General features: G+C 32.3%; 1 long non-coding RNA gene across 1 annotated transcript; it reads left to right on the top strand.

Moving 5' to 3' along the window:
* The first annotated feature begins 6 nt into the window (after window positions 1-6).
* Window positions 7-6095, top strand: LOC113617038 (uncharacterized). The gene is made up of 2 exons (XR_003431479.1): window positions 7-4265; window positions 5952-6095. It is a non-coding gene; the product is annotated as an uncharacterized LOC113617038 (long non-coding RNA).
* Window positions 6096-6663: the final 568 nt, after the last annotated feature.

The following is a 6663-nucleotide window of genomic DNA, read 5'->3' as shown; positions in this document are numbered from 1 at the left end:
GTGTTTATATTCAATAATGTAAGTCATTCCATTTTTTTCTATTTAATAAGGTAGTCTTGGCTATGTTCACCTACTTGATTTTTAATATAAATATTATATTCTACTTGTCAGTTTTCATACATACCAACACGCAAACACAACTGGATTTTGAAATGTCTGGCACTTTTTGGTCATTTAACATTAAAGGAAATACTTTTGATGGACTTTGTTTTTTTACACACTCCTTATATATTACTTTAATAGCATTAGAATAATATACTTTGCGAAATAAAAAATTACTAATTCCTAGTTTTGAAATTCTGTTTCCATGTTTTCATTTTGTAGAACTATGATGAACAGTTCTATGCATAAAGGTGATCTGAACTGTTTTTAAGATTCTTCAATATAGTGTCTATAAAGTTGAACTGAGAGGCAAAAGTCATGCATTATCAAACCTCATAGAAAATTGCTGTCTTGTGTATCATTTAAAAATATTTTCCATTTTAACCATCAGTATGTGTGAGTATACCACAGACTATCTCTGAGAGTATGCTTTAGCATTGTTTTCTTTTTTGTTGTTTCAAAACATCATGTAAGTATAATTTTTCAGACTTTGAGTAGAAAAGATATTGCAGTTGTGTGTGTGTGTGTGTGTGTGTGTGTTTTCTGTGCTTGTGAGAGCAAGAGAGACAGAGACAAAGACAGAGAGATACTAAGGATTGTAAAGGTGGCACAACTCTATCTCATTTTCAGTTTTTAGCTATATAAAGAATCAAAGTACTAATTATATTCTGAAAAATCAAAATTATGCCCTAAATGATACAAATTATAATTCATAAACCTAATATAATTTATTATTTTTATTGTTCTCAATTCACTCAGATAATGCACATATAATTATAGGGCTACTATGCAAGGTTCTTTTCAGAACAGCAAGGACTAGATGATTTCATAGCAACTAATTGTAATGCAATAATTCGGGAAGTTTTCTGAAAGCACAAATTTGAGTATGTTAAAATAGTTTCAAATTTTATTTTCCTTGGACGAAAGCTTCTTTTACAGTGCAAATGTATTTTAATTATAAATCTACACTTAAAAATCATATTAAAGGGAAACTATTTTTACTGATACATGCCAGGGGGTAAATAATATTAATGCTAAATGCATACCTTTTAAGAAAAGAATAAAATGGACTATGATATGTCTTTGTTTAAGCACAAAGTTCCAAAGCTCTCCAATTGTCCTTTGGATGAAAGTTGAATCACATTTTCTTTACTATAGAATCAAATCTGAGCATTTCAAGAGGTAAACAGTGATTCTTTGATGCCTTACTTCAAAGCATTCAGAGGAAATTAATCAAATTAATCCATCCTTCTTTCCACTGGTAACAAAAATTATTCACTGCTTTGGACTCAGGGCATTTCACAAGACCCTAATGAGTATTGGGAAGGAAAAAAAAAGTATTAAATGGTGGCATTAAGGAGGAGACTGTAAAGCACTGAATATTCTTTTTTTTAATGCCAGATTGGACATGTAATTGAGTGAAGCAGGCCCCGGGTGGTTGGAAGCATTGCAAAGTGCATGGCCCGCCTAAAGGTGGCAGCTGCTACCCAGCAACCATGGATCATTGCCACATTGGAATTCAGAACCAGGTTTGGCAGATATTCCAGTGTTTGTGGAAAAGAAAGAAATTCATATTTTAATGTGAGCTCTCTAAATTTTTGAGTGTTGATGTTAACAAAAAAGTCCTTGTGAGCTGAATCAAATAAGTCAGGAAGTTCCTCCTTGTTAAATGAAAAAGCATTATGTACTTGACCTTGGTCTTGCCCCTCCCCAATTTTAATCAAAGTCCTTAAAAGCATTTAGAAAATATTTAAGTGACAATTATTTCTTATGTCAATTTTTCCTTGAGGAGCATCAAGAGAAAAATGTATTTCCTTCCAAAAGCCATTGGTTGAAGACCAAGCAACTCTAATCATTTGGCTAATATGATTGTTTCTATATTTCCCAATAATCAAATAATTGTTCTCAGTTGATAAAGGGGAAGAGTATTTAAAAGGTTATTTTTAAATTACAGCAATACAGGTATTTTTTGAAACAAAGGGATATTGCTTTCAATACATTTTTTGCCTAAAATAGATGGTCTCTTTCCATATCTCTTCCAAATCTCTGAACGAATTCTCACGTTTTTTCAAAATTGTTGCTGTAAGCATGGTTAAATTATATCACCTCTATAGCCAGACTCTCATATTCTGAATCCAGTTCTGATGTTGCTAGCTACTTCACCTTGTGTGTCTTACCCAAATTTCTTGAGTCCCAGGTTCCTCATCTAGAAAATAATGGTCATTTTGGGATCAACTTCAGAGGCTTACTATGAGGATTTTGTAAGGAAATCTTTAAAGCTATCAGTGATAGAAAGTGTTCCATACATCTTAGTTATCATTATGTCCTTTGAAGTCATTCTTTTTTCCTGGTTTACATGGAAATACTGCTGCAGATGTCAGAAGACACATTTTTCTCCCACCTGAAACATTGCACATTTGTAGCAACCATCTTCATAGAGGAAAACAGAATTCTTATTCACTGCTGCACATATTTAATGTATTTTTGAGATCACTCTACCCCGTTTCTGGTCTTTATAAAGTTATCATAAAATTATAAGTGTCTTTGACAATTATCTAGTTACTAGACACAAAAGTATCAATACATGGGAACTCAGAGAGACTGAGTGATTTGCCTGGGATAAATAAATAAGAAAGTGGCAGAACTGGGACTAAAATTGTGTTTCTTTGTTTTGCTTTCATTATATATTTCTATCTAAATATATTTAAGTTGAAATTATAAATATTAAAAAAATTTGAATGCCTTAATTCATAGACTTTCTCCATTAAATTGGAAAGAAAAGGCTACATTAACAAGAGAAAACCATTATTTTTATAGGGAAATTTTGTCAATTAAGCTGCAGTATGCCAAACATCTGTGTACCTGTCAACCAATTCTACATGATTGACATAGTTTGCATTCATATACAGATATTCCTGCATTTTGAGATCTAGTTTTACACATTGACATTTTAATATAAATGATCGATAGAAAATCATATTCCATGGGCATCATGAATGAGTCAACAAATTTATTTGGCTTACTCTAAATAAATATTTCTTAAATGTCACATTTGCACAGCGTTAAAAGTTTTAAGCAAATACTTGTGAAGCATGCCCCTGTGACACTGATGATTGAATATATTATCTTGTCTCTTTCTAATGAAGAAAACAGTGTAGTTGCCAACTTTATATGAACTAAGGGAAGTTCTCTGACCACATGAGATGTCATTTCAAAATAGATTTCCTTTGGAAGGATGATATTATGCTAAAATAATATGAGATTTATTTTTATTGCCCACTAAAGAACTAAGGAAAATACAATGCCATGGAAATTGTTATTTTAATGCTGTATTCAAAAGAATAAAAGTTAAATATAGAACTTTGAATTGCTTTTCTTCTCTCCTCACTGGTAGTATATGTTCGTATTCTGGAGATTGGGAAATTCAACTTCACACAACACATCCAGCTAATGAGATTGCAGAAACATTGTGCTCTCCATCATTTCCTTATCAGTGACAGTCCATTAAAAGCTCTAACCCCATGAAGTGAATTTCAGTTTTAAACTTTTGCATTCTGAAAACGGTCTTCCCAAGACCATTAATAGATAAGATGGATGCCACATTTGTTGACAGTTCAAGATACTTTTACCCTACTAGAACTGTTTTGAAACCAACAACAGACCTATTATCTTCTTTTACAAAGAAATTTTATAGTGCTATTTTAGTGAATTGCAAAACTCTGAAGGAAATTTTACTTTTATTTACCTGTGTTTTTGTTTCCTTACACAATGCAGTAAAATATGTACAATGTGTGTTTGTAGTCTACATTTGAATTGCATCCTTTCAGAAAAATTGAATAGGTCTACTAAAAACAATTTTCCTTTCAAGTGTGGCATGCTTTGTCCTTCTGAGAACAGAAAGATGATGATTTATTCCTGGATTCTTAATAGTTTTGGTTGCAATAAGTTAGTCATGATCACAATTGAATGTCAGGATTGTAAAATAATCAAAACAGCCTTTCCAAACTTAGTGTGGAGAAACTGAACAAATGCAAGCACAAAGATATGACTTCACCTCCTGACAAAGAAGGAGGAGGAGATTCCTGCCCAGACTGATGTCCCAAAGAAACAACCATGATTGTGAGGCATGGCATCCAGGGGGAGTTAAAGTCTTACTATTTTAGGTAATTTTTAAAATTGAAAATGTGTACAAGTTTCCTTCCATGAATGTAGTTAGAACATGTCAAAAAAGAACGGAATTCAACTCTCTGAATTCAGTCTCAGAGGTTTCAGAATAGTTTCAAATAGTAGGGATAGTCACCTGAAGCAATTAGGCTTTTGAGAAGAATGCATATGGGCCACTGCTCTAGCTGTCCCTGAATGGGGACTGGAGACAAGGGCACAAATCTAGGTTTCCGGAGCTGTCCAATCAATAACTAGTGCCTTTGAAATATAAAATTCAGGAAACAATCAATGCATACTTAGGATTATTTGGTGATACAAAAAGTGCAGAAATAAATATGCCTGGAGATGGAGATACAGCTACTGATCTACAGTGCACAGAAAACTTGATACACTGAGTAGAGTGACAAATACATGGTGTGCTGAAGAGACGAGCTGTGTTGTCCTGTCAGGTACTGAGATTAAAATCTGTTTACAAAAAATAAATAAATAAGAAAAAAAATCTGTTTACAACATTCAGCAAAAGAGGGTTGGCTCCCTTTGGAAATTTATTTGTACTTCAAAGGATGCTAAATAGAAACAGGATCGAAGATATGTTTGAAAGAAATATGCTGTATTTGAAGTGGAATCATCTCCCATCTTTAGTGAAAATAGCTCCATAATATCCCAGAAGCCAGGAGCACTATAGAGAGATTGTTTGGGTGGAATTACCAAATACACTTACTTACATTAAATTAATATCAATAATAGTCAATACACTTTGATCATTTTCTATGTATAGTAGTATACTTTATGTGGCTTATGTTATTTAATCTCTTCAATTAATCTATGAGGAGTCACTCAATGTTTGTCAATGTCACAGATTAATAAATTGAGTTTAATACAGATTAGGTATGTTTTCTCAAGATTATGAAACTAGAAAGCATTAGAATAAGAGTTTTCAAACCCTTATTTAGCAAGGCAGTATATACTTCCTAATGCATATGATTAAGAAACAAGTTATCTCATACTTTATGTATATGTTATTTGATACTAAGAGACTCAGTCAATCCTTCTGAGGGTACAGGTAATGGTAAACGCTTTTTCTTTCCACCCAAAAGCTTCAGATAAAATGTTTTTAAGTGAATTGACTGTAAATAAAATTTTAATTTTATCTTAACAATATGCTAAAAAGATAGTTTTAAAAGTTTTTCATAATTCAAGATGATTTATATAATTTATATAATGTTCACATTAATTAAAACATGGTAACTGGGGTATACATATGGATAATTAGAGTAAGTTGGTAAGCTAAATGTTCTGTCTAACATAGATTATAAATTTGAGTAGACAAGAAAAATATGTTGCAATATCCATTTGAGCAACAGCAGCTTCTTGTTACAAACACCATGCTTAATATAACTATCCCTAGATATAAGTGAAAAATATCGATTATCACAGTTTTGCTTTTTGCTTTTTTAGTAAACAAAAGAGATATTAAGTTTCAGAATGATGAGCTCAACTTTCTTATTCCATGTGTCATTAGGATGTGGTATATAAATATTCTCCAACTTTGCTCTATATCTTCACAACAAAGTGCAATGATAAACTAATGCTTTGCAATCTGAAAATTACATTTGTCACTTTTTTCCTCTAAGGGTGTCAGATTGAAAAACCTTTCTCATTTATGATCTGTGCTTCAATTACAGTTGAATTCAAGACTACATGAAAGAACTTGGTGCTGACAGTATTCAGTTTTCACATGGATATGGTTTTCCAAGACACCATAGTTTTCTGCTCCTTGTCCTTACTCATCTGTCTACTTGCCTCTTAGATTAAATATTTTCAACAAATATGCTTATTTGAAAGGGTCTTGTTTGAATTTTAATGTTATTATTTTGCTGCCCCATTTATACCTTATACTTAAACAAATTGCTTCTCCCCACTGCTGTAGCTTGTTACAAAGTCTCCATTGTGGATTACAAAAAGGTTTCATAATATCTGACCCTGAGGTGGCTAACATGATTCCAACACAGTATCTACAGGATAAATCCAAGCACCTCAAGGATAGATAGGTGTAGAAAGATCAAGTTAACAAAAACTAACACTTATAATATGAAAAAAAAAACTAGAACAACATGCAGTGCTTAACAAAATAATATACTGAGAAGAATATGAATATTACAATGTCTATATTTGTTGTCACTCACATAGAAGTATGGTGTTATCATTAGTCATTGAATTAGCCTAACTAGATTTTGATGGCTAAGAACACTCTCCAAATAGGCATCTTGATTTTTTCCACTGAGATGGGATTGGAATTTCAGTTCTCCCACTAAGAGATGTTTTATATCAACCCAACTTGACATAATTAGCCAATTCTCAATTTAATGTGTCATCCAATCTCTCCCCACTGATGTT

The sequence above is a fragment of the Aethalodelphis obliquidens genome, unplaced genomic scaffold (assembly GCF_003676395.1).
Source record: "Aethalodelphis obliquidens isolate GAN/ISIS:26980383/991018 unplaced genomic scaffold, ASM367639v1 scaffold1327, whole genome shotgun sequence".
Taxonomy (NCBI): Eukaryota; Metazoa; Chordata; class Mammalia; order Artiodactyla; family Delphinidae; genus Aethalodelphis; species Aethalodelphis obliquidens.
The sequence above is the reverse complement of the archived record's forward strand: the minus strand, read 5'-3'. Positions and strand labels throughout refer to the sequence as shown.